The sequence below is a fragment of the Colius striatus genome, chromosome 3 (genome assembly GCF_028858725.1).
Source record: "Colius striatus isolate bColStr4 chromosome 3, bColStr4.1.hap1, whole genome shotgun sequence".
NCBI classification, from domain to species: domain Eukaryota; kingdom Metazoa; phylum Chordata; class Aves; order Coliiformes; family Coliidae; genus Colius; species Colius striatus.
Window position 1 is genome coordinate 2,077,836 of NC_084761.1, and position 24,857 is coordinate 2,102,692.

At 51.6% G+C, this 24,857-nt stretch overlaps 1 protein-coding gene across 3 annotated transcripts in view; it reads right to left on the minus strand.

Annotated features, from left to right (window-relative positions):
- The window catches only part of LOC104562020 (ankyrin repeat and fibronectin type-III domain-containing protein 1), a 235,380-nt gene extending 213,354 nt beyond the window's left edge, over nucleotides 1–22,026 (minus strand). For 2 of the 3 annotated variants that reach the window (XM_061993029.1, XM_061993028.1), the window contains exons 1-2: nucleotides 21,941–22,026; nucleotides 15,106–15,223 (exon numbers count right to left, since the gene is read on the minus strand). The gene's annotated coding sequence lies outside the window, so the exon portion shown is untranslated. The remainder of the gene's footprint in view (nucleotides 1–15,105; nucleotides 15,224–21,940) is intronic. The other variant, XM_061993030.1, reaches the window with a different exon arrangement.
- Nucleotides 22,027–24,857: the final 2,831 nt, after the last annotated feature.

Below are 24,857 nucleotides of genomic sequence, written 5' to 3' on the forward strand. Positions count from 1 at the left end.
TGAGAGGGGTGTGAGCCCCTGTGCCAGGCTGCCCAGGGAGCTGGGGCAGTGCCCAGCCCTGGAGGGCTCCCAAAGGCGTGGGGCTGAGGTGCTGAGGGCTGTGGGTCAGTGCTGGGCTGGGCAGGGTGAGGGCAGGGCTGGGACTGCAGCAGCTCCAGGGGCTTTGCCAACTGTTATGTTTCTATGACGAGCTTTAAAGCAGACTGAAACATCTGCTAAAGGAAATCCATGACTTTTAATATCCCAGTTAACCACTGACCAGCACCACTGTGAGAGAACACCCCTGGCCTTACAGAAGGACCAGTTTATTACAGCTGTAAATTTTTACAGTACTCTTTATCTTGCAATTGTACCTGGATAAGCTGCAATGTGCTGCTAAGTTGTACAATTACAATTTAACAGGTGTATGGATTGATTTACTCAAGGCATACCTCCTGGGAACCAGGGTATGTTGTCAGTGCCCTCTCACTCCAACATGCAGCCTGGAGGCACAGAGGGACACTTCATCCCTGAAGCACTCCAGTGGGAACGACTCTGGCAGTGGCCATGGAAAGGCTCTGGCTTTCCTCCAGTCATCGTCTTTATTTATTTCAGTGTGCTTCCTGCTGTTGGCATTAGAGGCAAAATCAACAGTGTCAACTTGCCAAAGCTATCAGCACCAGCGAGGCTCCCAGCAGCTGCCAGAAGCCATGGGAAGGTGGGGGGAGCACTCAGGGGCAGTGCTGGGTGCTGGCAGCGCTGCTGAGGCAGGTCACATCCCACCAGCCCAACATCCTCCAGTGCTGCAGCCTGTGCCTTCTCCCTGAAAAGATCCAACCTCCCAAAGCCCCCAGGTCTGTACTGCTCCACTTTGGGGAGCACACACATGTTTGGAGCAGCAAAGTTTCACAACTAAACCATGCAATGAGGCTGTGCCCCCTCTTATCTGCCCTCCAGTCCTCACCCAGCTTCCCAGGATGAGCCAAGAGAGCAAGAACAGTTGGTGCTGCTGCAGGACCTCTGTCACCTGCAGCATGGGCTGCTTTTGGTGCACAGGGAAAGGAGAAGGATCTCCCAAACCACCATACCCAAAGGCAGTGCACACTGTCAGGGAAAACTCAGCATTCCCTGAGAGACACATGGTAAGGCAAAACCAGACCTCAGCCCTCCTGCCCCACACATTAAGCTATGTGCAGGCAGTGCAATAGCACCCAAGAGGCAGAATGACTAGGATACCTGTCCCAGTTAATTATTACCTGGCTAGCTACAGATCTGTATGGGGACAACCTTATCATGGAATGGTAGGGGTTGGAAGGGACCTTCAGAGACCATCCAGCCCAACTCTCCTGCCAAAGCAGGTCCCACCTAGATCAGGTCACACAGGAATGTGTCCAGGTGGGTTTTGAAGGTGTCCTGAGGAGCCTCCACACCCTCCCTGGGCAGCCTGGGCCAGGGCTCCCTCACTGAAACAGGGACATAGTTCTTCCTTATGTTTAAATAGTATTCTTCTTTCCATCACCCCTTGTCCTGTCACTGGACAGTCTCCTCCTCTCCAGACTAAACAGCCCCAGGTCCTGCAGCCTTTCCTCAGCAGGAAGATGCTCCAGTCCCCTCAGCACCTTGGTGTCCCTGCACTGGCCTCTCTGCAGCAGTTCCCTGTCTCTCTGGAGCTGGGGAGCCCAGAACTGGCCACAGGACTCCAGCTGAGGCCTCAGCAGGGCAGAGCAGAGCAGAGGGGTTTCTTCAAATTCAGGGAAAAGTGGTACAAGCACTTTTACACTTGCTACCTCACAAGTAGCCTGCCCAGCAGACCCAGCTCATCCCTGGTGTCTCTGTGGGCACACCAAGTGCAGGGGAGGTTTCCCTGTCCTTGGGGGAAGCAGGGCACAAGACAAGTGACAGGATCTGCCCACCCAGGCAGGGTCACGCTGCTTTTCCCACGTGCCCTGTCCATGATGGCTCATGAGCTCCAGCCAGACCATGAAGGGGCTGAACAACTGACAGTTTTGAGCCTCAATACTTCCAGCCATTCTTTGTCTGCCACCAACAGTTCCTTTGTACCACACAGGATCATTTCTGAAGCACACTCAGCTGCTCCTCTTCTAAGCTGCACAAATGCTTGTGCTTGGCATCACGGCTGGTCCCCAGCTCAGCAGTGAGGAGACACTGCAGGGCAGAAAGCTCCAGGAGCACAGACATCACTTGCACCCAGGGAGAGTGGAGAAAAAGCCCTGCAAGACAGGCATGGAGAGGGCAGGGCTGGCTTTAACCTCCCCAATTCTGCCAAACCTAACAGCACACCCCTGCTAGAAGAGTGGCTTTCAACTCACAGACTTTCAAAGCCCCTTGAAGCCTGAAAGCTATTTCTAAGGGATGTACAAAGGGCAACCCCACAGCTCCAGATGTGTTACAAACATCCCACACATCTACAAAGGTCCTACCAAATTTTGCACCTTCACTCAAGCCTACTTAGGAAGTCAACAGTCAGGAGAAGCTTAAAATCATCTTTGCATCATTAAAGAGAGGAAAAGGAGATAAAGAAGTGAAGATATGATGAAGTGCATGTTCTGTGAGCCTCAAGCCAGCCTCAAAATTAAGTCCTGAGGTAAGAAGAGCACCTTAATTATTTTACCTCATTGAAAAGCTTTTCCTTCATTTATAATGAGAGCATTTGTGTTCAGGACTGAGGGCATTCCCAGGAAATCCTCTTTAATGTGGTTAGTGTTGGACCAAGGTGAGGTAGAGGAATGCTCACTGCAAACCTTTCCTCCACAGTGTCATGTTTCTGCATGGCTGCTCATGGTTTAAGATGGAGCGTTTCTCCAGGGCAGAGAGTGCTTTTCTTGAGAGTTAGTCCCTGAGACCCCACTGAACACAGGCTCCCCAGCAGCCCAGAGGCCCTGGGCAAGGGTGTAAGAGTCACTACTTAGTGAAGAAGCTTTGAAGCAAGTTGTATCATAAATGCAGCCAGGAATCTCTCTGCCTGGAGGGTAAATACAGTCCAGTGACCTTACTGAGTCACTGCTTGCTGACTCATTCACTGCCAACTTGGGCAGCACTGATTGAGTTGTAGGCAAGGAGATGTCATGGTGACTCTTCCCTAACACAGGAGCCTTGCAGGATCTCCAGGACAGCAGAGGCTATTTGTTTGTAACAGCCACCACCTGCTCTGCTCCTCTGCACCCCCTCCCACCTCCTCACCCCACACACATGCTCACATGGGAAGATGACTACATCTGCTCTTGGGTCAACACAGCTCTCAGCAGAAGCAGGTTAAGTGGGGTCACTATTCAACTTACCAAGGAATCAAGTGGAGGGGAGCAAGAGGCTACAATGCCATCCAAAGCAGCAAACCCAGAGCCAAAACTGCAGCCAGCCCCTCTAACATCTGCAGCACGGTGGCCCAGGCTCCAGCTGCCACTCAGACTGCATCTACAACCTCTTGTACCCACACAGGACTCTCCCTGGCAGAGTCAGCCTTCTGCAATCACTGCCTCATCCCTGGGGAGAGAAGGGAAGCAATGCTCTGCCAGCACTGCTGTCCCACCCCCACACAACCCCCCTCACAAACACAAAGGTCTCTTCACAGCAACCACGTGAAAGGGTTGGTGTCAGCGCTCGCTTTGGGAGCGACACACAGAGGGTCAATGCTCTAATATCAGAGCAAAGATGATGACAGGGAAGAAGGGAAGGAACCAGAAGAGAACCATATAAATAGCAGCATTGTCTTTACTCAGTTTCACAGGGCATCAGATGTCAAATATGATCTTCTGCTCAAGAGTCGAGGCTCTAATTGATTCCCATCTGACAGTTTCTTATCCAGCAGTTGTTATCCATCCAAACAAGCTGAGTAAATATGCTTTGCTCTACCATTAAAGCTGGCAAAAAATCATTGGCTTGCAAGAAAACCAGTGTAAACAGCAGCATTCCTCCTGGACCAGAAGATCTCCTGTTCCCCTAACCTCCTCCCTCTGTTGTCCTTCAGTGCTCTGCCAACCCTGGTCTTGGCATGGAGTAAAGACCTACGTGGTGAGGACCCATACACACATGGCCTTGGCTTTGAGAAAAGAAGTTGCAGCCTCTGGAGGGTTTGGGCTTCCAAAGCACCTTTGCACTCCTCAACTAAACCTGCTGCAGCCTGGTGCATTCATTTAATAACCAGAGACATCCAGTCTACAACCAGGAGTCCTTACAGGAGGCAAAACTGAGTCTGAGCAGAGAAAGTTTAGCCTGGCAGTGCCTACAGACACATCCTATGGTTGGGCAGAGTTCAAGAAAGATGGGATGAAGTATGTCAGTGAGTATATCTGAGATGAGTCCTTTCTGGATCCGTCTAGAGAGTTGCTGGTCAAGAATCTGCCCAGTGACTTTCAGCTGAGCCAGCCTGTCTCCACAACCTACTGTGGCCCTAATCTCCAGGCATTTGTTCCTTGCTTGGTGAAGTGGTACCTTCTGTCATCTGCTTTCACTTAATGACCCACTGGTTTAACTGCCACCTTCTAGTTCTACTATTGAAAGATGAGGTGAGCAATCATCTTCACCCAACTCACCACCTTCAAGATTTTCTAAGCCTAGATCAGGTCACTGTTCATTCCTGTTTTCAGATTGCAGGTGGAGCCCCACAGACCAGTCCTTAGGTGGCCTTACCACTGACTTCTCCATCCTTACCAATCCACAGCCTGTCCTTTGCCTTCTATCCTGCAAACCCCTCTCCAGCACCTAAAGACACTTCTTCCAATGCCTGAGCACCATCAGTAAGGAACAGCAGAGCTGAACCCCACAGGGCACCAAGCACATGAGAGGAGGAGTGCTGCTCTCCAAAGAGAGCAGATGTGAGCATCCTACCACCAGCATGTCCAGGTGCATCACACCACCCAGACCCATCAGCACACACCAGGCTCCAGGGGCTGGTGGAGAAACATGTGTGTACCTCTCACACATCCAGCTGCTGCTCAGATCAGGCTCAGAGACTCTCAGTTCTTCTGTGTAAAGAGGACAGTGTCCTTCAGTACAAAGCTCCCAGCTCATGCTCCTGCTGCTGTGACCAAGAGTACAAGCAGCTGGTAAACAGCCATTACCCATCCCAATGTGAGATCAGTGCAGCAAAGGAAAACACTTCTGCTGCAGATTGTGCTGGAGCAGCATCACTACAGCAGCAGCTTCACCAGAAGGCTTTGCTTAAACACTCTGTGATCCCAATGTAAGCTATGTCTTTGCTTCTCAACTTCTGTAAAAGCCCAAAGCACCCAGCCTGGGAGAAATCCAAAGGGAACAGAACAATATGATGCTTTTCAAAGGTTATTACTGAGAGCTCCTGAGACTTTGTAGCTTTACAATGGCCTCACTCAAAGCACATATTGCTTTTTAAACCCAGACAAGGACAGTTGCTGAAATGGCAGTCCTGTTGCAATCTCAGCACAACCATCAGCACCCTCCAGCGAGGAGGAGAGAGAAATGGATGAGGGTGAGGATAGAAATACACTGTAGATATAGAAGGACCAGAGGTTCTAGCTTAACATGTGCCTGTTGAGGGAGAAGCCTGAAAACACACTGAGGAAGCACAAGTATAAACTTCTACCTGAACACTATTCCAGGAGGTTTTCTCAGTGATGACATAACTGCTGACGTTTGAAAGCTTCCTAAATAGAGCTGAAAACCCACGTTCATCACACAACCTCAGAGGCTGCAGAAGCACCACAGAGGAGACCCAGCACGAGCCTGATGGTTAGGGATGGTTCTAATCAAGCAGGGTGAATGGCATCCTTGGAGATGCACACAGACAATCTGTTCTCTCCCCAAACACACTGGCAGATGCTGACATAATCCTACCTATAACCTAAGCAAAGCCTCACAAGGCAGGGCCACAGCCACCACTCTGAAGGTGGTCACCAGAGCCACCCTGCAGGGATGACACCCAGTCCCCAGCTTTGCAGGACCACAGTGCTTGCTTACTTGTAGTTATCATTTAAAGGGGAATAGAGGATTAATGAAGTAACACCTTTCCAATATCTCTGTTTACAACTGAATTTCCAAGCCCTCCCAGAAGACATTTATTGTGAACGTTTCTGTAAGCATTGCTCAGCTGGAAGACCTTGTTACACTTGGGTTCCTACTCAGAGTTTACAGCAAATCCACCTCACATCACTTACAGTGAACTGGGAACAAGTAACAGCTCAGGATTTAGCTGAGAGGTCAAACAGGCAGCTCAAATAGGAGAAGGGAAAGTGGGAACATGCTCAGATATGCTCAGCTGATGATGCTACTGGCTTAGCACATCCTGAGCTCATCTGCATATACACAACACAGATTCCCACTCTGCACTCAAAACACACTTGAGTCTATGGCAAAACACATACACACCTCCCCAACTGTTCTGTCCCTGCATTTGGCCACATGTAAACCCCTCTGGTTATGTCAAGCCAAGTTACTCACACTTAAGCCCTTTCTTTCTAGGATCAGACCTGTTGCAGTTGTCACTTCTGTAGGATCTCTGGTTGTGCTTGAATTTTAAAGTCCCAATAAAAAGGGCAGTTTATGATCTTTTAGAGCTGTAATCTTCCCTGCACTGGGTATGAAGGATACACTTCATGTTTGCAATATGGGTGGAGGTAAGTTTTACAATGTCCTTAAACTGTACCCTTCCCTGCTTTGAAGTGTCCAGCCTTTGTAACTGATGCAGCACTGCACCCCACACTGTCAGCCCTCAGCAACCCTCCCAGCTTGTCTCAGCTGTTGGAAACTTGCCATCTCACCTCATCTGCTTGGTGTAGGTGCACAGAGAAAGTTCTTCCCAGTTTCAAAGGAAAGGAATTGAAAGACTGGTGAATTCACAGCAGCAGACATGTCAGTCAGTGAGTAGTGGCTGAAAACCAACATCCTTGGTAGTGGTCTAAGGAGGGGTAGAAGTAGCACTGGTACTGTGTACCAGTAACCTCCTCTCCAGTCAGACTGTTGTCATACATAGGGCTTTCTCCAACTTCCTCCATGACCAAGAAGAAGACATTGCTTCCAAATACCTTACCACCATCCTCACCCTTGAGAAAGGCATATTCCTCCATCTCATCGTGCCACCTCTTTACACTGAGAGCATGCTTAACTCCTCAGTATTCTATATACCATTCCTACACACCCTCCTATGGGGTGTCTTGTCCCAAGGGATGGTCCATCCCAGCACCAGGTCCCACAGCACTTGGCCAGGCTGATGGGATTTTACTGGACTCCACATATGGCTGCAGTATCAGTCCTTGGACAAGGGGCTTGGAGCCTATCACCTGCATCACAGGCTGATACTGGCATCATGCAGCCTGCACGGGACACAGGACTGGCAGAGGTGACAAAGCCCTTCAATTCCCCAACTGTGAAAGGCCAACCTTGTCTCTCTGCCAAGCACTTCAAGATCTGAACCTGAAAAGCAGAGAAAGAAAGGACCACACATAATGCAAAACCTCAAGTTTCACAGAGCTCTTTTCTCAGGGAACTGCAAATATTTGTGGTGATTTATCCACCATGTCACTGTGTTCACCCAGTGCCCAGAGACAGAGGAACAGCTCATGATGCACACTTAAGATTTCAGCTAAAACTCCAGTGAGGCACTATCACCACACTGGAACAAAACAGCATCAACAGGCACCACAACCTGGACTGCTGGCACCACAGCAGGCTCTCTTGGCCATTTGGTTACCATCCCCAAGGATTGATGAACAAACTGGTGTGTGTGATCTGAACATGTCAGTGAGCACTGCCCCATAGCCCTGCAGAAGCTACTCCAGAGGACTGAGCCTGCACAGGCAAGGCAACTGCCAGAGGTGAGTGCTAGTACTTTTGGAAGGTAGGTTTTGCAGCGAGCCCCTGCAGAGCCTCCTCCAAAGACTTGCTCAAAGGCCAGACCACAGGGTGTTCCCAAGCTCTTCACACTGAATAGCAACACAATGGGTTGTGACCCTCATGTTAAGTTTGGATGGCAGCACCCCAGAGGCAGGTCTGTATCTCCACACAGGCAGGCAATCCATCACCAACAAAGTCTATGCTCTCTACATGTTCTTTTCTCTGCTCTGCTTCTCAAAGAAATGCTCCTGATGCTAGCAGCTCAATTACAGAGCTCTGCCTCCCTCTCCCCTACAGCCTGGTTTCAATCGTGCTTTTAAAGGGCAAACAACACAGGAACAAATGTGCACTAAAGGTCAGGTAGCCTGTTCTGAAAGACTGAGGGAAAGCCCCTCTGACTCAATGCAAAGTGCTTAGCACAGCAGAATCCCTTCTCCAGCCCCAGTCACCTTGTTGTCCTGCCCCAGTTCCAGAACAAGCAAAGCAGGTCAGTGCTGGCTGAGCCACGTCCACATGCTGCCATCCCATGGGCTGGCCCACTCCAGGGCATGGCTATTGCTCCAAAGCATCACTATCACAGTGTGTCAAACTGCCTCTCTCTGTTCCCCTGGACACACTGAGACATCAAAACAGCCCAACAGCATCACACTAGCACCCCAACTGGATAACATCCCAAATCCCCCTAGAGCACTCTCCTGGAGAAGAGACATGCCCTCCAGCATCTCTCCCCACGTTCTGCAAGTTCCCCCCCCCCCCAGCACACAGGCATCAGCCACAGCTGCCAATTCAAAGACATTAACTGACCACAAAAATGAAGAGCAAGACCAGTTCTCAGATCTGCTGCTCACACTCCTCCCAATACCACTTGCTTGGTTTGAAAGAGTGGCAAGAGCTTGCTGCAAGTGGAAACACATGTTTTCCTGCAAAGGTCACACTGGGTTTTCCCCAAGGAGTTTCTGGCTTGGAAAACCAAACAGGAGCATGATCTGCTTGTTTTCACCTGGGTATTGCATCAGGGAAAGCTACAAAGCAAAAAGAAAACTGTCTAAAAAAGAAAAGATAAAGCTACATTCAAAACATACAACTGCAAACCCAAATTAGCACCTGCAAAAGCCAGCAAAAAGCCACACGGTGAGTTTTAACCCCAGAACTTACACCAAGATGACATCATGTAATGTCTATCCCTAAAGTCTTGGATTCTGCTGCAGCCCTCCCCTTGGAGGAGACAACAGAGATCACAGAATCACAGATTCTCAAGGGTTGGAAGGGAGCTGCAAAGCTCACCCAGTGCAGCCCCCCTGCCAGAGCAGCAGCACCTAGAGCAGGGCACACAGGGACTCATCCAGCTGGGGTGGGATGTCTCCAGAGAAGGAGCCTCCACAGCCCATCTGGGCAGCAGGAGAAGCTTTACCACACTTGTGGTTCAAGGGATATCTGGCAAGTTTTTCTCTTATTGTGTCCTTTTTGTCCAATTCACTTCAGTACAAAGAGAGAAGGCTCGGAAAGATACACTTAAGCTGCAGAAGTAGGAGTGGTTAAAACGAAAAGAGAAGATCAAAGGTCCACCATTTACAATGAATTCATTCAAACCTGAACTATTAACATAAATTAAAAATTCTAACCACATGCAGGGCTACATTTCTTTCCAAATCATTTTCAAGGGCCTCAACTGCTGCAAGAGAAGTTAATCACACATCCCATTCCCTTGCAGCGAGCACGCTGGAGGTTAACCTCCCCTTAATTAGAACTAATTTGGATTTTGGAGGAACAGGGCAAGCACACTCTATAAGGAATCTTCTTGACATTATACCCCACAGGGAGGGAACAGTAGCTCTTTATGCTGCCTCTTTCCTTCTCTCTACACACACATCACCTCCCTGCAGCCCCTGTGGCAGTCTCAGCTGGAAGAGCAGAGGCGTTTCACCAGGGACCTTGGTTGCTGAGGGAGTGGTGGCAGTGGAAAGAAAAAAGTGTATAGTTTCATCTCCATGGCATTCCTGCTAAGGGAGACAGGCACACAGACTCCAAACAAACACCAGAGCCACCAGAGAAAGGGTGGTGGAGAGGATGGAGCAGGCACAGGTTGCACTCAGCTTGCCTGAAGTAATGCAGCACTGAAGCTCAGCTGGAGATGCACCACGGGTGTGAGATGTGACAGGCAGCAAAGTGGAGAGGCTCAGCCTTGGGACAGCCCTTCCCATGCAGCCTGTGGAGCAGGGTGAGCTCTCCCTGCTTTCCTCCCTCCTACCAGATGAGGCTTCGAGCCAAAGCTGCATCCGCTGGAGCTGCCGCGGCTCTGAGGGTGGCCAGGGCCAGTCACAGCGTGACTTCTCAGCTATTCACACACACACACATCCTTCCACACCAGCCATTCACCCTTTCAGCAGCTCAGTGCTACCAGAGCACAAGGCTGCCTGATTCCTGTTAAGTCCCCATCACACGAGCTTGGCTGCCAAGTCCTCACCCACCAAAGCAGCCCTGGCCAGGAGCCACGGAGCCAAGTCAGAGGCTGGGAAGGCTCCTGGCACTGCCAGCTTTGCCACCGGGCACGCTCAAGCCTTCGCCCACATCCTGCTGTAAGCTCTGCCTCTTCCCCAGCCTGGCTCAGCTTCCAAAACAGCTTCATGCACACTTTTTACTTTAATCTATGCAAAAAAAAACCCCAAAACCAACCCCCAACACAAACCACACCACAGGGAGGCCTCCAGCTCAATTAACCCAAATTGATGCAAACCATAAACCAAACCAAGCTGAAAGACATCTACCCTGACATCTTTACAATCTGCTTAAACCAGTTGAAAGAATGCCCACCCCCCACCCTGTCCAGGGCTCCTCTGCAAGTGGAAGGCTTTGCCTTAGAATCACAGGGCACTTCCACCAGGCTGTGCCAGTGCCATCCCCAGGACCACCCCAGTTCAGCAAAGCACACGGGCCCAGGAGACACGAAGCACTCGTGGCTGCCTTCACAAGGGACTAATGCCAGCCCCTCTGTGCCCATCTGACATCACACCCAAACTACCAGCTCAGCCTGAGCTCCCAGAGCACAGCCAAGGTTTTGTGCACACCCAGCAGAGGGTAAGGATCAGCTCTTAGAGACACAGAGATCCCTCTGTGTTGTCTGCTATGTAACACTGACAGCACCATGCACAGAACAGCTCAGTTACCAAGCAGCAGGTTGCCAGCCCAGGGACAGTGCCTTGCACACACAAGACAGAGGTGCCCAGTTGCCCTCTTACTACCTTCAATCCATCTCATCCCATCCCCACCACTAACATCCCCTGTCACCACCAAGCCAAGTAAACTAGTGACTTCATCATGGCTTCCTTAACCTAAATTGTCTCGGGAGACCCCACTGCTGCTTTCCAAGAGGCACAGCATCCTCCGAGCACAGCTGCACAGCCCCCGCTTCCTTCCCTTCTGCAGACCTCTAGTGTGCATCCACTGCTCCAAGGCCAGTGCAGTTTTAACCTCAGCCTCCCCTCCACCAATACTAGCTCCATAGTGATGCCTGTGTCATTCAGGACAAGCAAAGACTGTTAGCAATCAGTATCTCTCCCTGAGGTCCTCCTCTCCAGTGCTTCCACACACAGTAAGAAGCTTCCAAGGGCTCTTCAGGGTCAGTGGGACTGATCAAGGTCAAAGCTGAGCAGTCCTGGCAAGAACAGGCAGAGCAGGAACCCCCACCAGTCCAGGCTTGGGCAACATCATCATTGCCACTCTCTGCTGCAGGACCAGAAACTTCCCAGAGCAACAGGCAGAGGCACCATCACCTTTACCCACAGGGCCCAACAAACATGGGATGGCATCAGCACACTGGGGTGGCAGACAGCCAGGGAAGAAAACACACCTGCAACAACTACAAAAACCCTGCAATAGTTTGGAAAGAGACACTCTGAATCCTTCCATTAGCTTTTTAATATGAGACAAAACAAAAAGGTACTTGGAATAGTTTTATTTCAAGCCTTGTGAAGGATGGGATGCCCAGTCTGCTTCAGGAGAAGGTTCTAGGCAGAGACACACTCCCCAGCACCATCCCCAGCAAGCAGCCTGGTAGGACATGCTTGAGGCTTCCTCTGACCCTGGCCAGGGCTCAGCAAGGATGTTTAAAGCAAATATGTTTTGAACAAAATGAGCCCTTCACTTTCAGGCTCATCTGGTGGCCTTTAATGTGCCTGATCTCCCAGCTCAGAGCTAAACCATCCATGAAAGCAACACCTTTGCTTTTATCCTCAAAACACTCACCCAGGTTGTTCTTAGAGACTGCACATTTCACTCTCAAGAGCAGAACCTCTCTGACCTATTGCCCACAGCCCTTCTAACCCACCCCAGGATGCCACTGGCCTTCTTGGCCATGAGGGCACATTGCTGGCTCATGCTCATCCTGCTGCCCATCAGGACCCCCCTGGTCCCTTTCCTCTGTGCTACTCCTAACAGTTCATTCCCCACCCTGTACTGGTACATGGGGTTATTCTTTCCCAGATGTAAGACTCAACACTTGCCCTTGCTTTGCTGTTGTTGGTTTGGGAGCCACAGGCACGGGGCAGCCACATCAAGCAGGGCTGAGCACACCGAGCGTGGATGCTCAGCAGCTCCCAGGTCGACAGGAGCTTGGGATGCTGCTTCAGAGTGGAAGAGGGACAGCCTCCATTAACCAAAGACAAGATGACCCACAGACCACAGCATCAGGCACAGTGTTTACTGCATTTTTTTTCCCAAGATCTTGAGGTTTTAAGGTTTAACTGGTCCATTTTCCCCTTAATTGGTGCAATTGTTTTTAGCCCCGCTCCTGGAGCCACGTTGCTATGGAAACCCTGCACAAGCCTCAGCCAGAGAGGTGTATTTTTAGAATTGCCAAAATACACTTCTCTAACAGAGCTTTTCTGTACAGAGCTCTCCTTGTTCCCTGACACAGGAATTAAAGGCACTCAATGGAATTAAAACGTGGGAAATTCAAAACAGATTAAAGGAGCAGCTGATGGTGCAGATGGGAGCACGGTGCAAAGCCCCGGGGTGCTGCAGGGATGGGGCTGCCCTCCACTGCCTGGAGGTAGGTCCAAGGCACAGCTGAGTCTAAGGACTCCCCAGGACACAGTGGAACAGCTGATGGGACAGGGAACTTCTAGAGAGAGGCCAGTGCAGGGCTAACAAGATGCTGAGGGGCTGGAACATGTGTGTGAGGAGGAAAGGCTGCAGCCCTGGGGCTGTTCAGCCTGGAGAAGAGAAGCCTGAGCTCAGGGGCACCTCAGCAGCACTGACAAGTACCTAAAGGGTGGGTGTCAGCAGGATGGGGGAACAAGAGACAGGACAAGGGAAGGTGGAATACAGTCAGAGAAGTCTGCCAGCAGCTAAATTCATGCTGCCCCATCCCTTTCATAAGCACACGAGTGATTATTGAGAACTCTAGTTACTAAAAGTGATCAGAGCTAAACAAACTAATTTTCTTACAAGGCAATGATCTGACCTCGTTGACAGGGTGAATAACTTGCTAACAATATTTTTCTCTTACACAGTCATGTCTTTCATTAGATCTCAAGCTGTTTTATAAAGCAGCTCAGTACGTTCCTATCAACTCATTTTTGCATAGGAGGAAACCCAAGACAGTGTCCCTGTATCCTGAGCACTGTTCCCTGGAAAGGAATCTGCATCTGATGCTGTAAGCAAGCATGGAGAAACCTGGCACAGCCAGAAACAATAGCCTGAGGTGCCAATGTGTGGAGCAGCCTTCCTCCTACCTCTTCAAAGCAGGCACCAGGACAAGTTGTACGCCCCAGACAAGGCAGGTCCCTGCCAGACCTGCACAGCAGGTTTCCTCCTCCTTAAGCACAAACCCACCTCTCATCTCTTCTTTTTAAATGAAGAGAACTTTGGTCATCCAAACCTCCCTGTAAAGCCTCACAGTCCCTAGAGATTTTGGTGTCCTGTGACATTTCACATCATGGTTATTAATACCAAGAAACACCCCGTAGAGTTGACCTAAAGCTCCTTAAAGCTCCGTCACACCTTCCCTCTTAACAGACATCAGCCACTAAAACAGAGCTGCCAGCTGCCCTTGAGTCAGTCCCCACCTCCTCCATGAGGAACCAACACACTGGCAAGGATCCTTCCCAACTAATTCCAGGAAGAGCCACCTCCCCAGATGATGTTTTCCCCTTTGCCCTTAGGGGGGATTACAGTACTTAACATGGTAATCTCATCTCTTCTACATCTTAATGCACAGACACAGCCCAAACAGGGCTACACCCATGTTCACTCTGTGCCTTCCAGCTTCATTGCTATCCCAGCAACCTCTCCTCTCATGCCTGGGGAGGAGGAGATACAGTCTGCTAGGTTCCAAGGGAAGACCTCCCTGAATGACACCCTAAAGGCTGGGACATGGGTCCTGCTGCTCAACAGTGAGAGGAGCTGGGAACCCATGAGGCACAGCAGGCAGATTAGGAAGCAAGGCCACAGCACAGGGAGGTTTCAGCACCACCTGCAGCCACTGCCTGATTTACCTGAGCTGTCTGTTCAGAGATGCATGCCACCAACTATGCACAGTCACAACACAGCTCCTGCTTCAAAGCTAAGAGGAGGTTTTCCCACTGTGCTTGCAACAGTAGGGACAAAGAGACCTGAAGATACTGCTCCCACATAACCCAACCCCAAGCCTTTCCCTCTACCCTATGGCCAAAAGCCTCTCCAGTCCTTGCTGAGCACTATTTATAACAAGGTCTTAGAGCTCTGCTCCTGAGGACCTGTGGAAAACAGCTCTCCTCATGTCACAGAGGAAGAAAAACCTGCACAGATTGCTCTGTGGTCCTCACAGGCTGCAGGCATTTCTGAAGCTCAGTCATGCCAGGCAGATCCCTGGCCCCCTGCAGACACACACAGCACTGCAGGATTGTGTCTAGCAGCTCAGACTGAATGTCTGCATCTGCTGTCAGCTGATGGGGATTTTCTGCACACATGCACCTTATGGTCCCCAAGTCTGACACACAGGTTAATAAGCAATACACAGCTTATGACCTCAAAAATGTAAGGAAGACACTTGTCCAGTTTCCCCTCTGCACTGTTTAAAGGGAATGGTTTTGAAACAAAATAGCAGAGGCCCCATCTAAGAAGCCCAAGCACAGCCAGAGGGAAGTGCACTCTTCCCAATAGAATGACACGCCAATATATGGCAAAGACGGGGACTTGCAAGTGAAAGAAGCAGAACAAATACCTCAGAGGGACTTCTGGGGTTCTCTTGTCAACATGTGCACAGTCTTAGCACTCTACAAAATGCTAAATAGAAGACAGGCAGCAGCCCTGTCTGGCCCTTACCACTTGCAGGCTGACTGCTCTCCTGGTGTCACTTTGGATGCTCAGAGAGGCAGAGTCATCCTGGGCTGCACTACACGAGCACTGAGCACCTTGAGGTGATGTCGTTCTCAGATGTGTCCTGGAAATAAAACCAGAGCAAGAACAGGGTTTTGTACTGCATACAAGACATCACACATCCCACAGACCAGGCTGGGTACTGGCACCACACGACCTGCAGGCAGGCACAAGGTGTTTATCTGGGTGCTCTAACCCATAGCAGCTGTGGGGGAAATGGATAAGTCCTTCAGAGGACAGGCAGGTTGCTGTCTCTCATTTAGGGGAGGATTTATGAACACTAACCCCAAAGTACCCAGAAGAAGGACTGCACAGACACTACACCTCCAAGACACTAAAAGAATGGTAAGGGAAGAGATGGCAGCTCAGTGGCAGCTACATTGATGCACACAGAGCAACGCTGCATCTGTGGCTCATCACCACTGCTAGTGGGAACTGCATCAGAGGAGCCCCATGGATCAAGGAGCTCGAGGCCAAGCAGTCCTCAGCCTTCATCATTTTATATTTCCCTTCAAGCTACTTTTAAGTCACCAAAATCCTTCTGTAAGCTCTGGTGCCTTGGTGTCTCTGTTCACAGCTATCAAAAGAAAATGTTTCTATTAAGTTCTCCCAGTCCCCCTTTTCAACTCCACTGTGGGCACAGACTCTCTGAAGCAGAGGATCTCAGCCCAGGACCCAAGCTTTATTTCACACTGAATAAGCTCTGCCAGACATCCAAAAATAAAGATCACATTGGTCATTCTGCTGCAGAGCTGGAACTCACCGCTTCCCAGCGTGAAATGTTTCATCTCCTACGTGTAGCTAACACATGGAAAGCTTTCAAAGGTCAAAACAAAATGAAGCCATCAATTTAGCACAAAATGTAACTTCCTATTAAATCTTCTGAAAGTCTGGGCTCTCTAATGCAAAGGCTCCACCTAGAACAAGCTGTGCCAGACCTGTTCACACCAGTGGGAGCCTCTTCTCATCAATGCTGCAGCCCAAAGGGGATGCACACACATCTGGGACCACTGATGTCTGACAGCACTCCAAAGGGGACCCAAGTGAGACAATTCTCCCCTCCCCATACAGGAGGAACTGGGCAGAGCAGACCCTCACTGCCCAGAGAAAGGGATCTCATGTTCCTGTATTGCCTTTTCTATAGGCACCATCCTGAGGCAGGTCACCCATGGGCTGATCCCAGCCAGCCACATCCTGTTCCCTGCCCTCAGTGACAACACATGGCTGAGCAAAACATGCCCTCAACAGCATCAGAGCACCCAGACACACTGCCAACTGTTCTTTCAGGGAGAGATAGAAATAGCAAAGGAGGAAGATGGCCCCAGCTGCAGTAGTCCCATTTCCACCTTGCCCAGAAGGGGAGCAGAGACCACAGTAGCTCATTCCACCCAAGCAACAGCATCCAACCCTGCCTGTAGCTGCTGGAACAATTCAGTGCTGCTGAAATGGCACTGCTGTCCCTCAGCTCTGCACCTCTTACCCAGTTCAATGGTCTTTCTTTTTGCATCCCCCAAAAAACGAGCACTGCTCTGGCTCTCAGAGGGGAGCGTGATTTGGTCCACATACTCTCATTGTGATCCAATACAGTACAGAGAAGTGGATGGTTTTGCAACAATCACATAAAATAGTAGGAGGCTCCAGTGGCATCTGCTGAGCAGACAGGTACTGGGATGCAAGAAGGCAGCAGCAGGGTGATGGGGTTGGTGAAGCAGCAACACACGTTTCTCCACAGCACCCAGGGAGCAGCCAGGCACCACCAGCATGCTCCAAAGGCAGGAGAAAGGGCAGACAGGGCTCTGGGTTACACTTTGGCTCAGCTCCCTGCCACAAGCCACATTCCCTGCAGCAAGACAGCCAAGCACTGCTCAGGGTTTCCCCAGCCACGCTGCTGCTGGCTCCAGACACAGGCTTCCCTGCCCCAGCCCTGCTCCCCTGCAATTCCCAACACTAATGATACTGTGAAGTTGAGGGCAGTGAAGGAGAGTTACTGTGGCTGAGCTCTGTGCAAACTACAATCATTTGCCCGCTTTAAAAACAGATTCAATCCTTAAAGCTAACAAGAGGAGTGTTTGCTCTTAAGCTCTAACTCACTGCAGGTGAAGGGCCGATAATTAAAAGACCCATAGTGACAAGGACTGCCACACTGAGGGTGACCTCTCACCCCTTTTGGAGCTCTGATTTAATTATCCTGTAGGAACACACACATAGAATGGTGGGGGTTGGAAGGGACCTCCAGAGATCATCCAGTCCAACCCCCTGCAGAAGCAGGTTCACCTACATCAGGTTGCATAGGAACGTGTCCAGGCAGGTCTTGAAGACTTCCAAGGAAGGAGCCTCCACAACCCCTCTGGGCAGCCTGGGCCAGGGCTCCCTCACTCAAACACTGAAAGAGTTTGTTCTTATGTTTAAGTGGGACTTTTTGTGTTCCAGCTTCATCCTATCACCCTTGTCCTGTTACTATCTACTACAGAAAAGAGGGATGTCCCAACCTCCTGACACCCACCCTTTAGATATTTATAAATGTTAATGAGATCTCCCCTCAGTCTCCTCTTCTCCAGACTAAACAGCCCCAGCTCCTGCAGCCTTTCCTTGTACGAAAGATGTTCCAGTCCCCTCAGCACCTTGGTGTCCCTGCACTGGCCTCTCTGCAGCACTTCCCTGTCCCTCTGGAGCTGAGGAGCCCAGAGCTGGACACAGGATTCCAGATGAGGCCTCATCAGGGCAGAGTAGAGGGGGAGCAGAACCTCCCTCGACCTGCTGCCCACACTCTTCTTGATGCCCCCAGGATGCCATTGGCCTCTTGGCCACGAGGGCACGTTGCTGGCTCATGTTTAGTTTATTATCCATCAGCACTCCCAGGTCTCTCTCTGCAGAGCTGCTGTCCAGCAGGTCACCCCCAGCCTGTCCTGGTGCATTGGGTTGTTCCTTCCCAGATGCAGGACTCTGCCCTTGTCCTTGCTGAACCTCAGGAGGCTCCTCTCTGCCCAACTCTCCAGTCAGTCAAGATCCCACTGAATGGCAGCACAGCTTCTGGGGAATCAGCCAGTGCTCCCAGTCTGGTGCCATCAGGGCACTTGCTGAGGGTCCCTCTGTCCCCTCATCCAGGTGGTTGATGAAGATGTTGAACAAGACTGGCCCCAGAACCCATCCCTGTGGAACTCCACTGGCCACAGGCCTCCAACTCGACTCTGTGCCATTGATCCCCACCCTCTTGGCTCTGTCATTCAGAGCCAACTCCTTGTTGGTTCCTTGATATCTGTGACAGGAATTTGTCATCAACAATCTATAGGAACCTCCTGGACTCTGTGCTTGGCTGTGTGGCTCTCCCAGCAAACATCAGGGTGGTTGAAGTCCCCCATGAGGACCAGGGACTGTGACCATGAGGCAGCTCCCAGCTGTTTGTAGAAAGCCTCATCCACATCCTCCTCCTGATCTGGTGGCCTGTAGCAAACTCCTACAACAACATCACCTGCCTTGCCCTGGCCATTCATTTTTACCCATAAGCACTCTACTCTCTCCTCATCCCCACCCAGGCACAGTTCAGTGCACATTAATTGCTCTCTCACATAGAGAGCAACTCCACCTCCATGCCTTGTCAGTCTGTCTTTCCTGAACAATCCATGACCCTCCATGGTTGTGCTCCAGCCATGGCAGCTGTCCCACCACATCTCTGTGACCACAATGAGGTCGTAGCCTTGCATCCACATCTCCAGCTCCTCCTGCTCATTCCCCAGGCTGCTGCATTGGTGTAGAGGCAGCTCAGGGGCTTACTCAAACACACACGTTTCCCTGGGTGAGTGCAGGAGGTTCCTCCCTGGTTTGGCTCTTTCTCAGGGTGGTCAGCCTTCTGTATCTCAGCCCAGTGTGCAGATGAGGGACACTTCTCATTGCGTTCCCTGTCCTGCCCTGTTTCCCAGCTAGAGGGGACAGCTTGTTCTGGTTTGCTTCTCCCCCCACCCCCCAAGTCCCTTAAAGACCTCTTTATTAAATTTGTTAGTCTACTCCCAAATAACCCAGTGCCTTTAGGGGAGAGATGAATCCCATCCCATCCTATCAAGCTGCAGTCCCCAAGGAAGGATCCATTGTCAAAGTACCCAAAGCCTTCCCACTGGCACCAGCCTCTCACCCAGGAGTTCACTTGGCTGATTTTTCCACTACAAACTCCTCCTTTATCACCAGTGAACAGGATGAAGGAGGAAATAACCTGAGCCCCTCTACCTTTTACCTGCTCCCCCAGGGATTTAAAATCCATCTGAATCCTGGAGATGTCATGCCTCATGACATCCTTCATACCTACATGGAGCACAAGTAGGGGGTAGTAGCCTGCATCCCTGATGAGCCATGGCACTCTCTCAGCCACATCCCTGATCTTGGCCCCAGGCAGGCAGCACATCTCTCTTGACTCTCTACCTGCTCCACAGATGGGTCTCTCAGTGGCCCTTAGCAGCGAGTCACCCACAACAAGCACCTTCACAAGCACTTTCATCCTGCGATGTCTGTTACCTACTGCAGGTGGAGCAGCTGATGGGTTGTTTAGTGGGTTTTCCCCTTTTGGAGCTTGCTCATAGAAGTCCCTTATCACCAGTGCCTCATGCTTGTTTGTAGTGGGCACTCTGGAAGGAGGGCTTTGAACATGAGCCTTACACATTAACACCAAGACAGTTACAACAGCTCTTTGCACTGCGCTGCCCAGGGGATGCCTTATCTCAAAAGAAGGTGTTCCAAATTTGGCAAGAGACACCAAGATTCCATCACCTCCCTTGCAGAGCTTCTGGCCCTTCAGCAGTGTGGGATAACCTGTCCAACAGCATTTTCCCCTCCCTACACCTCCAGCCCCCTCTCCCCACAGCGGAGAAGGCCAGCAGACACTGACTTGGCTCCAGTCTGCAAACACAAATGGACTCGGGATGCCCCGTGTCTGAGAAGCATCTAAACGACCCCTGCTAGCCTCAAGACAGAGGTGGGTTGTTGCTTAGGAGAGGAGAAGGAAGAATATGAGCTAATTCATGCAACTACCATGAAAAATATCAAGCTTTCATAACATTAGACCAGATGAGTAACTTTAAAAAGAAATTATCTACCAAGCCCACTTTTGGTGGAAGCTGCGAAGGTCAACTTTCAGCTCTCCAGGGACAGCCTGGGATAGGAAGTTTCCCACCTTTTAGGAAAGAAAAGCAGCTACTCAGCAAGTTCTAACTCCTCAAAATGCAGGGCAACTTCCAGGGACCACATGAATGTTGCATTCAAATTAATTCAGGCAAGTAAAGCAAAGGAGCCCCAGCCCAAAGAGCGACAGCATCAGGGGAAGCCCAGGGTTCAGGGCTACAAAGCAACTTCCTTTGCTGTTAATTAATGTTTAGGGTTAGTTTGACAGGTAAAATATTTACAATAAAGAAGGCAGGCAAACAGCTTTCATCCTTTTACTGCTGTAATTGTCAGCTGAGGGCAAGAAGATGTATCTGGAGGGGAAGGAGAGGGAGGATAAGTGAGCTGCATCCCCTTCTGAAGGGGAACGCGTAGGACAGCCAAGCACAAGACAGACACCCGCTGCTCCTTCACTGGCACACTCTGCAGGGCAAACACACAACCAGCCAAGCCAAGGACCAGCCCCAGGTTGCTCATCCCCACATTTAAGCACCCTGCTGGCTTCCTGGCCTGAAGGAATCATTGTCCAGCACCCACCACCTCAGTTCTTCCTTCTTTAAAAAGACACCTAACTTCTTGCTTGTATCCACTACGAGTTTCTCCAGGAGCACACATAGGAATACTGTCTTCTTAGGAGAGTCCTTTATGCTGGTTGAATTTCAATGCCACCTATATGAGAGCTTTCCCTGTGTCTCCATTCTCAGCCAAACATCAGGAAATCCAGCTTTAACACAAGAGGAAAACAATCCCTGGGAGGACAAGACAGAGATCATGCTGTAAAGACCTGTGGCTGCAGGAGCCAGGACTCCCTCCCTACCCCAGACATCAGGCTGGGAAGAAAAACAGCGGGCTGCTAGCAAACCAAGCACAGCATCCTCACCTCCCTACAGCTCACATCTTCTATCCTTGAAACGAAAGAGAAGCCCTAAGTGATTAACCTGCCAGATGAAGAAGCCTCAGGGCACACAACGATACACCGCGATTACTGCAGGACCCGCTGAACGCGCTGTTCAAAAGAGCAAATCTCCTGTAAAACCAACGCAGCCACAGAGACAACTCCTGAAAAGCAAAGGCCGGCTGAGTAAAAACGGCGCTGAGGGCAGAGCAGCAGCCCCCGCGCCCGCCCCGCACCGCGCTCCCGGGGCAGCACTGCCGGGCAGGCTCTTTTCACGCTAAAGGACTGAAATCGAACAGCAAAACAGCATTGCAAGAGCATGAAGTAATCCCACCCCTGCAGTTAGTGTTTTCCTCTCCAATTAGCTACTCCAAGTGTAAGGGGGGAAAAAGGGAAGGGAGGGGGGAAAAAAAAGCAGCGCTCTGCAAAGCCAGGGATGTTTTGCAACTCCCGGGTTCCTGAAGCACATCCCTGAGCTGCCAACAGGCCCGGGAGAGGTGGGTAGCATCTCCGTGGGAAGGGGGGAGAAGGGGGGAGAAGGGGGGAGAAGGGGGGAGAAGGGGGGAGAAGGGGGGAGAAGGGGGGAGAAGGGGGGAGAAGGGGGGAGAAGGGGGGAGAAGGGGGGAGAAGGGGGGAGAAGGGGGGAGAAGGGGGGAGAAGGGGGGAGAAGGGGGGAGAAGGGGGGAGAAGGGGGGAGAAGGGGGGAGAAGGGGGGAGAAGGGGGGAGAAGGAAGGGCTCACTTGCTCCGCCGTCCCTCGGCCCTTCCTGCGGCGCAGCCAGCCCGTACGCCAGGGATGCCGCCAGGCAGTCCCGGCTCGGCCCCGCTACGGCCGGCGAGGGCGGGCAGCGGGCTCGGGCTCCCGCCCCGGCCCGGGGGACGCGGCGGCAGTGGAGGAAGCGGGCGGCGGGGGCGGAGAGGCGGCACCGGGAGCCACCCCCGTCCGCCGGCCAGCGCAGCCCGCCCCGCCCCGGGATGCTCGGCCCGCCGGAGACGGGACAGGACGAACCGGCCCGACCCGTGAGCACGGCAGGCTCCAGGCTCCCGGCCCCGTCACCGCCGGGGGAAGAGCTGCAGGGAGCCGGGGCGAGCTCCCGGCGGGTCCCCTTCAGCCCGGCCGGGGGCAGGGGCAGTGCTGCGGTGCTTACCGTGGCTCAGCCCCGCCGGGAACCCGCTGCTCTGCCGCAGTTCGTTTTCTCAGCTGAACAAAACCAGTTTGAAACCTCCCCATGAAGCGCTGCGGAGCGAGCCCAGCTTGCTGGAAAGCCCTAAGGAAAGGGCTGAAAGCACCAGCGGCTCCCACCACCGGCACCTGCCCTTGGCACTGCCGGGGCGGGGATGGAGGGATGGGGGGATGGAGGCAGGGTGGGTAGCGCTGCAGCCTCCGCACACACACGGGGCAGGCTGCCTGCTGAAAGTCTGCCTGGTGCATTTTTTAGTTCTTAAACGGTTCCGCTTCCAACCTCAAAGTCGGGAGCCATCTGCTAGAGTAGGACGGCTGGAAAAAGTGAAACACTGGCCTGAACTGTCTTGTTGCTTTTAAATCTCGCAAAACCACTGCGCTGGTAAACAAACAGGCACGAGATGCTGCGGCCACAGGCAGGACCCGTGCTGCTGCACAAGCTCAGCCGGCTGCAGCCAAGCACCACGCCAGCCCCACAGTTTTAGTGGCTTGGGGAACCCAGCTAACCTAAGAGAAGCCAGAGAATCAAAGCTCCACGGTACCTTTCCATCAGTACAAACTCCTCTTTGAGGGCTGGGGCTCTCTCACGTGTTCTCTCAGCCTCTGCTAATCATTTCTCCTCCCTGCTTGCCCTGCTTTCCACTGGGGATGCAGCTGGAGCTGATAATGCTTCCAGCTGTAGCCTGTAACTACCAGCCTCTCCACACTCCTGTGCCAGCTGTCTGCAATCACCCACAGACACAGCTTCCCTGCCACACTGCAGGTAAGCACTTGCATGCACAGGGGAAGACAAGGGGCAGATGGGTCCAGGCTGGGTGCTTTTGTGCAGCTCTGTGTGCCAAGGGGCTGCACATCCCTTGTGTGCCAGTGCCATGGGGAGCTGCTCTGCCACTGACCTCAGTGATAGACCCATCACCACCACCTTCCTGCAGCTCAGTGAGGCATTGATTGCAAGCCACAGCTTGCTCTCCACTGCTGCTGTGCTACCCCAGACCAACTTACAGTGATGCAAATGGCAGCAGGGTCAGGCTCTCTTCATGCAGTTTCATGGGCCAAGTCCAAAAATTGGCTCTGCCCACTTGTTGCCCTCAGCCACATCCACAGCTGCTGATCCTGTGTGAGAGTCTATCTCAGTGCAGTGGGCATCTCAGCAGCACAGGCACTGCAGCAGGGGGTGGGAACCATGGGAGGGTATCAACACTGTGCCTTCCTTTACAAAACCAATGGCTGTTAAATCTGGAATGTATCTATGCCTCTGCTAAAGTAATCTGCTGTGTTCTTCCCATTGGTATTTTGTGTACATCCACCTATCAAGCAGCAGGACTACAGGACATTTAATTCAAGTTTAACAATTCTAAGACCACTCAATCAGTGATGATTTGTCTAAGCAGCCTCTGCTGCCAGCTGTGCCCACTTTTCATTAGCAATGCCCCTAACATCAGGCTCTGTCTGGTGATTTGGAGGTTAGGGTTTCTGGGATTTACTAGCAGAGCTGCTCAGAAGCACTCCAGAGATAAACATGCTGATGTGCAGCCCAAGGACCATCCTATGAAACCCTGCCTTACCATTCACTTGTGGGATGGGCATAGCAAGGCCTCATCCTCACACCTGACACTTGGCAAAACACAGGCATAGAAAGTAAACCATATAATTCAGTGAGGGGGAAAATACACTTGAGGACTAAGGAGGAGACACTGCACTGAAAATGTCTGCTGAGAAAGGCAAATACATTTTTTTTTGTATGATTAAACAGAAAAGATCTCACGATAGGCCCACATCTGGCAGAGGAGCTGTGGTATACACTGGGCTGCCAAGACAAAATGCTTGAGGCGTGGTCTGAATAAGAAGGCAAAATGCTTTCCCTTCTCAGTCAAGAAAGCCCTTGGTGCAAAGCATCAGAGCCAAGAGAGGGCTTGGGCTAAGCAGCTGCTCCATGAGAAGCTGAGCCTGAGCCTGCAATCACAGTACAAAGTGCAGGTCCTGGCCCAGCTGGGGCTTGCACAGGCAATAGTCAGAATGTGTGAGGAGAAGGGGGGCTGAAATCATTTGCAGTGGCTGCATTTCACAGCACTTTCTGGGGCACCCTGCTGCTTACTTCTGGGGAGTAAACTGCAGGTGTCATTCCTCTCTGCAGTGCCTCTGTGACTGCTTTGCCCAGGCTTCCCCACAGCTGGAAGGTGGCTGAGATGAGAAGCCCATGAGGGGAGCAGTTACAGGGCATGCCCAGCCTGGAGGTCCAAAACTGGGGTGTCCTGAAAGCCAAGAGATACAGAGGTCTCAGGACAAGTAGAAGGAAACTAGAGAATGCTGATGGGCTTTTTGGTTTAATTTCTAGCACTAATGATTTTGTTGCATCAAATGTTGCCAGTGGCCACTCTGCCTTAGTGAGCAAAGGCATGTCCCAGTGCTGTGAGCATCCTGCTCCCCCACTCCTGTTATAGATCACTTCTCCACGCAGTCGGACAAAAGGGCTCTT